Here is a 14,268-nt window from a genome sequence, read left to right on the forward strand (position 1 = left end):
ATGTTTTATCTCGTCTCTTAGATAGTCTAAGTAGTCAGTAATGTCTTTTGTGCAAAAGAAAGAAAAACAATCATTTCCTTTATTTGATCTAGCACCCATTTTAGAATCTCATGCTGTATTTGACTGTTCTGTCTTTTCAGTGTCCTTTACTTCAAAATCTTTCTTCTGTCTTCATGTGATTTTATCCTTGACATTTTTGAGGAATAGGCATCAAACCTCTGGTTTGTTTAATGGAAGAGATTCTTAACCATTCTTTCTTTTAATTTAAATTTTATTATAAAGGTGATACAGAGGGATTACAATTACATATTAACCATTCTTTTGATAGATTTGTTGATTCCTGTATTTGATTGTTATTTTGAAACAGTGGCCTATGCCACTGAATTCTTTTTCCTTTTCACTCTTGTTTTCTTTTGTTCATCAATTTTCTCTTCTTCTTCCTCCTCCTATTCCTCCAAGTTCTCTTCCTCCTTTTCCTCCTTTCCTTCTTCCTCTTCCTTCTTCTTTCTTTCGTTCTAGGAATTGAACTGAAGGACTAATGTTCTACCATTTGAGGCGCAGCTTCTGCTTTGCATTTTGCTGGTTATTTTGCATATGGAATCTAACAATTTTTTTGTTTGAACTTTAATTCCCCCTAAATCTTGACCTCTTGAGTAGCTAGGATTACAGGGGTGGTACCTGGTACCCCACTGATTTGAGCTCAGTGGCTTCAATAAACAGGCTGCCCCATCATTTTAAGAGATCTGGTAATAGTAACTCTCCTGAAACCAGTTGAAGCTAATATAAGAAAGCCTATCACTATTACTACTACTATTGCTATTAATTTTATATTTATTACTTGGGTTCCTTTCCTCATACTCTTGGATTGCCTTTATAAAAAAGTAGCTAGAAAAATGTGTGCTATTTGCTTGTGATAAAGGTAACTATATTTGAGTCAATACCCTATGAGAACCTTAGTCAACTATGTAATCAAATTTCACACCCAGTTAAATCAGGCCCTAATGAATAGAGAACCAGTTGCTTTTCAATGCTGCTTAATTCTGGCTTTTCTTAAATAGGCAGGTATTAGTTGTCTTTGCTGCAATTACTAGTGGTCTTTGACCATTTAGCAAGTGTTTAATTTTTAAGTAAATTCTTTTCCTTCTCTTCCTTCTCTAACATCTCAAAGACACCTGGGCCAGATATTTTACTAGTTGAAATCAGCCTTTATTTAAACAGGTATAATTTAATTTCCTCTTTGCTTCTTTGTATAACTGCTAATGTTGTAACATTTATCAAAAGGCTTGTAAACTGGATTCCTGGCTGCTATGGACTGCCTGAAGGAAATGAATCTCAGACTCCTGGATTTTCCTTATGTTGTGGTTAAGGGATGAGGGCCTGGTGTGATCCTTTGAGTAACTTTCTGCCAATTTGGGTACTTTCTGCCCATTTGTCTTTGGGTAATTTAATTATATCTCTGTGGCTAAACTTTTCTTTTTCTTCCACAAAAAATATGGCACATAATTTATACGTACATACGTGTGTGTGTGTGTGTGTGTGTGTGTGCATGCACAGACATGAGCTCATGTGTGTCAGTCCTTGAGCATGAAATCAGCCTGGGTGCTATCCCTTAGCTTTACCACTCAAGACTGGTACTCTACCATGTGAGCCACAGCTCTATTTTCAGCTTTTTTGGTAGTTAGATAGAGATGAGTCTTTCAGATTTTCCTGCTCAGGTTGACTTTGAACTGCAGTCCTCAGATATCAACCTCCTGAGTAGCTAGGGTGATAGGCATGAACCATTGGCACCAAGCACACTATTTTTAATGTTGGGAATAGGTTATATGACAGGAGCTTCTTAACAGGCATGTAATTACATACCTTAATTGTTAGCTATTTTCCTAGTCCATTGTATTATTTTAGCATATCATATACATAAATATTCTGATAATCTGTTGCTGTGTCACAAATGATCTCAAATGTAGTGATGTAAAATAAACTATGTTGTCATGCTCATGATTCATGAATTATTTGGCCAGAGCATGGATGGGTGTGCCATCAATGGTTGTCATCATACCTGTATGTCTGGTAGAGAGGATGGTTGGGATCAGTTCAAGAAGGATGGTTTTACTTGTTTGAGTTGTTTGGAGGCTCCAATGGGACAATTAGAAGAAATGTCCACTTGGTCTTTTTCCGCAGTATAGATGCAGGCCTTGAATACACAGTTTCACTAGAAGGCCAGTCAGAATGCTTACATAGCAGTTTAGGATTCTGAGAGTAAGTTCTCTGAGACAAAGGCAGAGCCTCAAGCCTTCATATAATAGTTGCAGAAAATTCAGTGTGCTATACACTGCGTTCTTTTGGCTTTCCAGGACTAGCTCACATTTAATAAAGGGAAACACAAAGTCAATAGAGCTGAGAAATCTATTTTACTCATAGGGAGGCCATGAGGAAAGAGTATTTGTGAACAACTAATCCCAACCCTGGAGACTAGGCATAGTAGAATAACAAGTCACTTTTCTTGGGAATTTGTGTAATGCTGAAATGATATCCAATTTCCCCTTTTTAAAGCGTTATGTTCTCCACAGCAGAATAGAGCATCTTCTTTTGGATACATTTGGGGAACGGGTACCCAGAATTAAATCTGCAGCATCAGGTTTTAATTGTACAATATATAGAAATTACTACCCTATTTTTGGACTGTCTGTTATTTACATTCATCCTGTGTTTATGAAACACCAACACTACATTCAGCTATTGACAATGAGCACGAAATTGGTCTCTGCCCTGAGGAATTTATTTCAGAGCAATTCAAGCTGGTTAAATCAGTGTCAGGCTCTCAGCTTTGAACAGACAGCTGTGGAGAGGAGATAAGCCTTTGAAGATGCAACTGAAATGGTGTTTATAGAGGGAATGAAAGTGGGAAAGATGATAGGTAACCAAGAAAGGGGCAGATTATACAAACTTGCAGAGTGAATGGGAGGGGAGGGAAAAATCCCCCAATAGTTCAGGTAGCAGAAAAGGCAGAGGCAAGGCTCCAGCCCACCTTTATCCTTCACATTTTCAGAAATCCTGAGGAATCGAGACATTTAGATTTCATATACAACAGACAACCCTCTTGAAATCTTATCTTCATTTTTATCAGGCTCCTTATCACATTGTTGTTTTGTGCTGATAACACCCGGTAGCTTTCCTAGAGTGAGGTGAACGGCTCTCTGTCCCAGTGGGTATGTTGTTATATAAAGAAAAGAAAAATTGATAGCCTTAGAGATTCTCCAACTGAAGGTCACACTTAACTGTAAGTTGAAATCGTGACTCCCAATAAGTTGGGATTTTTGGTATCTATGCCTTTAAAATCTTCTGTACAATTAAACGCATCTGATCACTCACTGTAAATTGCTCACTCATGGAAGTTACTCTTCACGACAGGAATTAAAGAGGACAGATTCATGGCTAATTGGGTGTATATTCACACGGAATGATTTGATAGAAAAGTCCAGGTTGGTAAGAAAGTCCCCTTGCCACCATGAACAACCTGCCTCCTCTATAAAGCCTCTTCGCTGGGGTCTCCTCTCCAGCCACTGTAAGGAGCAGTTGTTTTGGGTTTCCCAGAATCCATTGTCTTTTCTCCTCCCCCATCTTCTTGAGGACAGCTGTCTCTCTTACCTTGCAGAAAGTCTATGAGCTGACATGATGCACCATTCTGCTATTCATGTTCTGGGACGGCCTTAGGCTCTTCCAATGTGGTTAAGGCTACAATCTCATGATTCAGTCAAACGCTAACCTCACTGTGTAGCGATCAGTTTCAGAAGAGTTTACAATAAAATTTAAATTAAAAAAAATAGAAGAAGAGTTTAAAGTCTTAATCATTTGACTTCAAGGAGATCGCTCTTGGATTGCCTGGGTTGGATACAATCAATTAAAAGGGCTTGTGAGTAGAGTTGAGGATTTTTCAGGAAGAAAGGAAAAAAAATGTGTCAATGGCTTAGGGTTGCAGCCTGTGTGCAGATTCCAGCCGGACTTCCTGCTGGCCTGCACAGCTTGAGCTTCATAACTAGCCAACGCTTCCACATTATCTCCTGCTGCTTTTGCTTCTCTAGCTGAAGCTGGACTGGTGCATCAATCCATCCCTGCTTTCTCACATATGAAAATAAAGGGCTCGATAGGAAATGTACTCATTACCTTGCTCATGTAACTGTGACCCCTCTGTACAGTATTCTTCAATAAAAAAACATACAAAAAATAAGAAAATAAAGGGATGTTCTCTCAGTCTTCACTTCCCTCATTCCAAATCTCTCCTATTCAAGTCACAGTGAACAGGAAGTTAAACTCCCCTAACTGGACACTGATAAGGAAATGACTTTCTGTGAGAAAATGAGAACTAAACCAGTCAACTATATCCCTGACATTAAAAAGTGTGTTTCTTTCCAATAGATATGTCTTGACAAGTGCTTCCCATATTTTTTTCTTCAATTGTTTTTACTCTATTTCTAACCCTAGCTATTATGTTCTTCAGTACATTTTTCTATTTGGCCATGGAGAAAAATGACAGGTAAGCTCATTTCTATCATTTGCAGCCACAACAACTAGACTATCTGTTACAATCTCGGATTATTCTGATTGACTTAAATGAAACTCAGATAAAATTCAAAACCCGAGCTGGGAAAAAAAAAAAAGAAGGAAATGAATTCTATGGATTCTATTGAAGAAGAGTTCCTTACATGACTTTGATTTAGCGCACTGGGACTGAGCTAACACCTCTAATCTAGAGAACTGTAAGATAGTCGATTTATTTGGTACTAAACCAGTAAAGCCTGAAGATGCTTTATAGGAACAACAGAAAATGATTAGACTCTACAACCTATGAAAGTAGTGGGAGCAGTATAGGAGTCTATCCATAATACCTGGAGGTGATAGGTACAGTTGAGAAGAATCAGATTATTTCCCTGTTCTGCTATTTACTGGCAAGGTGACCTTTGGCCAAGTATTTCCTCTTTCTAGCTTCAATATTATAATTTCTAAAATGGGCAAAAGATAACTACCTTTCAGATTTTTTTCTCTAAAATTATAGAATAGGATGAAATCTTTTCTCAGATATGAACAAGGCTGGAATTCCAGGAACATCGCTGGGTACCATGAGGAAGCAATGATTTGATTGGCAGTCTGTGAAATGTAGAACAAAGGGGATAGTTATGCTTGTAGGGTAGTGGGAAAGCCTGGTGACAGGAACCCCAGAGACAGAGCACATAGCATAGCAAAACGCTAGTAGACTTGTACAGAAAGTTCAAAGGAGTGTCCTCAGGTATACAAATCCTGAGCAGTGTATCAATGGCGGGGATAGTGGTAAGCCTCTATGAATTGGAAGGGCATCCGACAAGGCCCAGATAAATCTCAAAATCTAATGGTAGCTCCATAAATATACCTTCCATTTTCTAGTTGGATTGTATTTCTGGCTATTCTTCCTTTTCCCAGCTATTAAATACATTAAACTCAAGTGGTTAAAATTAAATCCAGTTGAAATTTCTATTATTTTAAAGTAAATTAGTTTGGGAAATATTTCATGTAAAGCTGATTGCGATGGTGCATTCCTGCAATCCCACCACCCAGAGGCTAAGATAGGAGGATCATGAGTTCAGACACAAGTGAGACTCTGGTTAAAAAAAAGACTTGGAAAAAATTATATTCAGTGATGTAAGCCAGGCCCAAAGAAACATAGGTCCCATGGTTTTCCTTATTTGCAATAACTAGCATATGTCTAGGACAAGCAGTAAAGGTCAAAAGCTATGTACATATGACCATATAAGATGATGTTAAACGAAATGAACCTCAAGATAGGGACACAAGAGGTTTTATCTTTCTTGCTGTTGTTTTTAATGTACTTATAATGTACTATATGATTTTTTTGTTTCTTTTGTATATTCTTCCCCCATGGTGTAACTCCTGTTTATACTGTATTTGATTCTGGTGCCCTGCATCTTGTCTATACATTTTTCTAATTTGAGGAGGGGAAGGGAAATAACAAAATGCTGAAACAAGGATACAGGTTGACCCATTGTAACAATGAGATGTACAAGACACTATGTTGAAAACGAACTTTACAACTTGTGGGGGGGTGGGGGGAGGAGAGTAGGAGGAGTTGGGGAGGGAAGGGATGGTAGGGGAAAAACAAAGAGGGGGTTAACAATGCTCGATAGGAAATGTACTCATTACCTTACTCATGTAACTGTAACCTGTCTGTACAGTATCTTTACAATAAAATATATATTAAAAAAAGAAATTCTACTATTTGCCATACTTACTGTTTGCAAACCTTACTATTGAATGCCTTTACTACACTGAGAATTTGTCAACCCTTAGCACGTTGTATTCTCAGAGTACTTCAATCCTCACAGAAAGAAATACCCTGCTCAGTCATTCTTCATTTCCCCTAATGCCATCCTCTCCTGGTCTTAAACAATGACTAATCTATTTTTCATCTCTATAGATTTGACTATTTTGGATGTTTTATTCAAATGGAATCATATGTGTTCCTTTACAGCTGACCTATCTTGTATAGTATAATATTTTCAGTCCATTTTGTAGCACATATTACTATTCCATTCTTTTTTATTGCCTAATAATATTTTATTGTGTGGGTATGTCACATTTTATTTCTCCATTTTCACAACGATATATGTTTCCATGGCTTTGGAAATGATAGAAGTGAAATTACTCGCACATGTTATATCTGTATTTTAAGTTTCGATGATTTGCCATTTGGTTTTCCAAAGAATCAACACGATTTTACATTCTAACCAAGAGTGTGTTATGAGTCCATTAACTTCCACTTCCTTTCCAGCACTTAATATCTGTAGTCGATTCTAGTGAGTGTGAAGTGATATCTCATGGTGGACTTGCTTCTCATGTAACTGATGAGTATTATTCCATGTGTCTGTTGTCACTTAAATATCTTCTTTGGAGACAGGCGTATTCACATTCTTGGCCCATTAAAAATTTACTTGGTATTTTATTGTTATTTGATGAGAGTTCTTTCTCAAGTCTGTATGCAAGTCATCTTTGGATATTATTACTTTTGGAAGATCTTGTGAAGAACTGATAATAAAGCTTTCTTTAGACATTTGGTCTAGTTTACCAGTACTGTCAGCTGGTCCAGAAGTTTTCTTTGTGGGAAGAATTTTGACACTATTAATTCAAAGTTTTTATTTATTATATGTCTATTCAGATGTTCTGGGTATTTCTTGATCAAGTTTTGTTAACTTGTCTATTTCCATAAACTGGCCTATTTTTCTTATCTAATTTGTTAGCATAAAATTTTTAATAGTGCATATTTATAAGGTATTATATTTCTCTAAATTCATCTGTAAATAATATATCTTTTTTCCATTCTTAATTAACTTATGTGAATCTTCTCTGTTTTTCTTCTAGCTAAAGATTTGGCAGTTCCATGGATTTGCTCAAAGAACTGCCTTCCAGTTTCTTTGATTTTCTGCTTTTGTATTGTTTAATTTGTTTCTGTTTTTATCATATGCTACTTAGTTTTTCGCTTTTCTAGTCTCACATGATTTCCCTTTTCTGTTTCTCCTTTTTATCTTTCTTTTGTATAAAGGTTACTCTTTATAGTATAATATTTTATTTCTCTTTAATGATTCTTTAAACTGTAAAAATCACTGTCTGTGTGATTGCACTAGGGCTTATAGTACACATTTAAACTTACTGCAACCTAAAATTTATAATGACTTAGCTTCACTTAAATATAGAAACTGTGAAATTAAATAGCTTCATTCTCTGAGATCACTTTGTCTTTTTTGTTATTTATATTTAATTTAGGTATAATGCATTGTTATAGTTATTACTTTATATAATCTTGCATTTTAAGGAAGAGAAGAAAGGAAACAACTACATATTTATAGAGTTTGCTATATTAATATTATTTCTCCTCTCTTCTCTTTATTGCCTCTGTGGACAAGACTTTCCATCTGGTGTCCTTTCTACTGTTTCTGACAGGAAGTCAGCCTGTATTTTTATGATTCAGATTTGTGTAATGGGTCAGTTTTCTTTCACTCTTTCAAGATTCTCTCTTTGACTTCTAAAATTTAAGTATCATGTGCCTGGATTCTAACCTCTTTTTGTTTGTTCTTCTATTATTTTATTGGATATGTAGATTACATTTGAAAGCCAGGTGCTGGTGGCTCTCGCCTGTAATCCTAGCTACTCAGAAGATCTAAGGATTGTGGTTTGAAACCAGCCTGAGCAAGACTGGACAGCACCCAGGCCCTGAGTTCAGGCCCCATGACTAGCAGTACAAAAAGCCTGTATTTGGAAGGTTCTAATTACTTCTCTGAACATTTTCCCCTTCCTTTGTCTTTCTTGTCCCACCCATTACCCAAATGGTAGCTTGTGTAAATGAAGGTCTTGTGTTTGCTTGAAGTCCTATTCAGTTTTGTTCACTCTTTCTGATTTCTGTTCTGGTCACCCCATCTCTATCTGATCTATCTTCAAATTGGCTGGAATTTTTATTTTGCTGATTCCTATGTACTACAGGGCCCTTCCATCACTTTTATTGTAGTTTATTTTTACTTTTCCATCTTTTTTATTTGGTTCTTTTAATAACTTTTTCTTTTGATTTATTTCATTTACTTGATGAGAACTTGTCGTAATACCTTCCTCTGCTTCTTTAATCATTGTTTTATTTGGCCTTAAAAACATCCTTAAAAGTTTATTTAGAATGACCATTTGTGCTTCTTCTTGACTGCTTTAGTTTTTTTTCCCCTGTCTATGGATTCTGCATTTCTGCTTCTAAATTCTTACATTTGTTTTGGCTGAAAACTAGGTAGTATATTTACACAGTTCTGGCTACTGATACCTGACTTATTTTGTTTGCTACATTGCCTGTTTACTTGCTTAGTGGCTTGACACCTAATTTACCTTCTTCTTCGTCCTTCTTGCATGGACTGGAGACCCAAGGGAAATGTATGTAATAGATCTGGGAGTGGAGGGGATGTAAGAAATGTGGCATGGCATACACACAATTATTGTTTCTAAGATTTCACACATTTTCATGAATGATTCTAAATTTGATTTATTTCCTTGGGATGATTTCCAGAGTGTTCAATTAAATTTTTTTTCAAAATAATTTTTACTTGTTAAATTCTTGTGTAGCTTAGATTCTCCGCTGAGCTCCTTATTCTGCCATTCTAGAAGTTATGACTCCACATTAATATCCGTATTCTGCAGTTAATTGAATATATCCTATTTCCCTTTAGTAAGTGAATGGCAATTATTTTACAAATGTCATGTGTTAACTTTAATAGCTGACAATTTGTGAAATGTGCTCAACTTTGAGGGTGGGAGTCAGTGACATAACTGAATTTATCTCCTGCAAGGGCTCCTTGTGTGCACCAAGTACTCTGTGCAGCAGTATGGAAGCTGGATTACAGAGGAGCACTGCTTTCAGTGAAGTGATCAATGGTGCCACCCATTGAGTTATCTTTGGAAAAGTCTGATGCAAGAGTTGGAGATATACAGGGTTATGGCTCCCAGAGGTATCTGTGGGCACTTAGTAGAATTGCTTTTTCATCTAGTAAAGGGGAAAAATACGATAAATGAGCTAACATATTGAACCTTCAGATTCAAAGTAGAAGGCTTAAATGACAACTAAAGAGACACGAGTAAAGATGACACAATTGTGCCCAAAAATGCATGTTAGTCGGTATTTTGAAAAGTGGACTGCATTTTGAAACTGTTGGAAATGGAAGAAGAAAAATAATTAAAGTGATATAAAATACCTTGGGTCTATCTATCTATCTATCCATCTAGACAAGTGGCATTTCAGACTTCCAGTGGAGGACTGGTTCATGTTTTATTTTTGTCTTTGTGTATATACTAGCTATAATGTTAGACATACTGAAGACCTTCATTTATGTTACTGAATGAAATGTAAGAACAATTGATTGCTGGTTCAGTCAGTATTCATTCACAGAGAGAGGATCAGTGATAATTTTAACAGACTACTGATTAAGTATGTGAACAGAAAGAAGGAAGAGGGAATCTTGAGCTAAGGCAGAGAGGTAAGTGCTACCAGCAAATATTCTCACTGAAGCCTAGAAACATAGAGGAAATCCCTTTCTGAACAGTAACTTAGATGGCTGAGAGGAAATACTACATTAGCTGGTTCTGTTGCATCTTGGGAAGTACAAAAACAATAGTTTTGGAACTCCTGGGTGGAGGAGAGACTGCAGTCTGGAGCCCAGCACTCCTAGGACCAACCACCCTTGTCAGATAAATGGCTCCTTCAGAGGTGATGTGATCAGGAGCAGTAGGTAAATAGAAAGGATCATGGCCCAGCTGTTTCATCCTCTCCTATGGGCCAATCCCAACAACAATTATAGATGAGATGTTAGATATGCATCAGAGCTCTGTCTGCATCTGAAATTCAGAAGAAGGAGTGAAATTGTCTAGGACACTAGAAGTTTGTAAGAGGCCATTTTCAATGTTAATCTAGAATCCCTTTTGTAAGTAGCATTCATTACCAGGAGAACTTTTTTCCCCAAACTGATGGTTAATGCAATCTCTTTTTTCCAGGGAGATTTCAATGTTATGTTTGTGTTTAAGACCTTAAACACCCTCCCCCCCCCTGTGCCCCTGCCAAGTAATTTCTAGACCTAGGAGATCTGAAATCAAAGGAATCATTGACCTGTGTATTGCAAGATGCATCACGTTAAAAGTCTTGTCATGGTATACTTGATACAGGTGACATGGATCCACACCAAATATTTTGCTCGTCAAGTTTGCTTCCTTCAAAACTTACCGATGCAGAATTAAATCAGTGTACTGCTAAGTCTGTGGTATCATATTGCCACATGCAGGTCTATTCAAAGTCTTTGTTTTGTTACATTTTATTTTTCTCTGTTAACATCTGTCTCTATTGTAAAGGTTAAATGGTGGTCCCTTGGAAAATCTGTCCCGTATCTTAGCCCCTGGAACTTGTAGAGTAACATTATTTAAAGGAGGGTCTGAGAAAACATAATTATGAATCTTATGATAGCAATACCCTGGATTATCCAGGTAGGTCATAAATCCAATGATGAGTGTCTCAGTTAGAGAAACACAAATGGGAGATGCCTAGATGAACAGAAGCACTGTGTAGAGATGGAAATGTAAGGCGAGCACACACACCAAGGAATGTAATGATGGAAACCACCAAAGCTACAAGAAATAAAGCAAGATTGTCCCCAGAGCTCTTGTAAGAAGTGTGGTCCTGAAAATACCTTGATTTTTTTATACTCAGCAATATGAGAAAATGTGTTTGCGTTGTGTAATTTGTTATGACAGCCATGGGGAAAATGTCTACTTATATCTCATGTTCCCATTTTATTGCATTTAATGGATGGGTTTCCAACTTAATATCCATATGTGTGTTTGAGGATATCTTTGATATACCTGTATAGCCTTATTACTAATGACAGCAATTTAAATTGGACTACCAAGCAACCTAAGTCTACCAACAAAATGCCCTGACTGGACTATACCAATCATGAGGGCAAATAATACGCCCCAACTGCTTTAGAAGTCCACTTCAAGACAGTTCTCTCAACTTGGTAACCACAGACACAGTGTACTCATAGAATTAACAAAATGGAAATAGCCTTTCCTGTTGACAAGAGAAACAGCTGCTGAGAGAAACAGGTACATGCATATGCTGATAACTTCTATGTACTTCCATGAGGAAAAAGATGAAAACATTCACTAATGATATTGTGTTAATATTAACTAAGCACTTACTTGGTGCTAGTACTGTTTTATACGTTTTCCATACATCCTTTTGTTTTTGTTTTTGTTTATTTGGTTGGTCGTGGGACTTGAACTCTGGGCCTGGGTGCTTCAGCTCAAGGCGAGCACTCTACCACTTGAACCACAGTGCCATTTCCGGTTTTCTGGTGGTGAACTGGAGATCACATTCTCACAGACTTTCCTGCCTGGACTGGCTTTGAACTACTGAGCTCAGATCTTAGCCTCTTGAGTAGCTAGGATTACAGGTGTGAGCCACCGGTGCCGGGCCATACATTGTCTTTTAGTATTGCTCCGTGAGATGAGAAACCCAGGCAGGAGATAGAGTCAGTGATCAGGAGGAAGAGGCAGACTGTCTTCCATCCCAAATGTAAGTGAAGATGGATGGATACTTGAACTGAACTTAGAAATCATGCCAACCAGGAAAGATGAACTGGGAGAGAAGACAGTTCATCTTGCAATGTGCCCATATGACGGCTCTGCTATAAGTAGATTTATATGACTGGAATGATGTGAAAGGGGCAATGTTAAGCTACTTTTCATCATGGTAGACTGCAAATCACAATCTGTACAGTTTGATGAATCTACATGTACTTTCTCTTTACCTGATTACTCTGATAAGTATTAGGTCTTTATGTATCATATATATATATATATATATATATATATATACATATATGTATATGATCGAAGGAAGATGACATAAAAAGTGAACATACATTAGCCAAGGAATTCTCTATCAAAGAATGGAGAAAAACATATGAATATATCATATATTATGTATATGCACTTTTATAAGTATTTTGGTACTAGGGACTATGAGTGCTCAACCATTGGAGTAAACTGCTGGTCTTTTCTTTCTATTAAGTTTTGGTTTTGAGATAAATTCTCATTACCTTTTTATCCTGGGCTGGCTTCAAACTTGTGATCCTGTTTCCTCTACCATCCAAGTAACTGGGATTACAGATGTGCATCATTATGCTTAACTGATACATGCTATTTTTGATTATCAAATTTATAGTTGACTTCTTATAAATCAGAATATAACTTAAAATCATTTAAAAAATAGGGGATAAAAGCTCAGTTGACATCCAAGCTGTATCCATTGTTATCTTATTTTCTCCGTGCATATGCTAACCTTATTACCATTCTTTTTAGCATATTGGTCCACTGATAAATAACAAGAATGTTACATTGATACATATGTGGCCATATTTTCCATGTTATTTTACTATATTACGAATGGTAAAGTATAAAGCTAGATTCTAAATACTCATGTATATCCTTACATTTTGAACTCCTGTCTTGTATAGCTACGTATTTTAATTAGGAAGGTATCCTACATTTTCTCCAGTTCTTTGGTAGAGAGTTCCTTGGAAAATATATGTTCACTTTTTATGTCACCTTCCTTGTATAAGCTGAAGTAAGAGGAAAGATTATTGGGTAATTATCCCCCCTTACCATATAATTGGTGGTTTAAATAATGATAGTAGATACAATAGAACATGTTAGCACCCATCCAAGAGAGAAAAATATGAAGACATGCAATGCTATATATATATTTATATATATATTATATTTATATATAATATATATATATAAATATATATATATATATATAGTTGTCTCTGGCATGGCATGAGAGGCTAACAACATAGCCCATGAGCTATCATTAACTCATTTTATTAGGCATGCTGGCTAGGATAAGATGTTAAGTGGTTTGCTTGTGGTTACCACTCATGACCTAACATTTCAGAACTAGTTCCTACCAACTGACATTCACAGCATTTTTCTGCTAAAAATAATCTACCAATTGTTCATTGCTAGCAAGAACATTGGAAGCCCTGTGGCAAGTTGCAATTACATATCTTAAAAAGAGTGTTACCGCCCCATTTGTTAGGAAATGTACAGACTTGGAAAAAAATCATATTAAGTGAAGTAAGCCAGGCCCAAAAAAAACATAGGTCCCATGGTTTACCTTATTTGCAATAACTAGTATATGTCTGGGACAAGCAGAAAAGTTCACATAGGATGATGTTAAGCTAACTGAATCCCAAGATAGGGATACAAGTGGTTTTTCCTTTCTTGCTATTGTTTCTAATGTATTTATAAGGTACCATGTGATTTTTTTGTGCTTTGTATGTCCCTCCCCCATGGTATCACCCCTGTTTTCACTGTATTTGATGTTGGTATAATTTGGGGAGGAGAAGGGAATTACAAAATGTTTAAATAGGGATACAGGTGGACCCACTGCAACAATGAGATGTACAAGACGCTATGTTGAAAAACAAATTTTACAATTTAGGTGGGGGGAGGGGGGAAGGGGAGAGTAGTTGAGGAGGTGGGAGGGAAGGGATGGTAGGGGAAAAACAAAGGAGGAGACAACAATGCTTGATAAGAAATGTACTCATTGCCTTGCTCATGTAACTGTACACAATAAAAAACATTAAAAAATAAAACAACAGCAACAAAAAGTGATAGTTAAACTTGAACACATATAGA

Source organism: Dipodomys spectabilis, unplaced genomic scaffold, assembly GCF_019054845.1.
Source record: "Dipodomys spectabilis isolate Male_0828 unplaced genomic scaffold, ASM1905484v1 ptg000054l, whole genome shotgun sequence".
NCBI lineage: Eukaryota > Metazoa > Chordata > Mammalia > Rodentia > Heteromyidae > Dipodomys > Dipodomys spectabilis.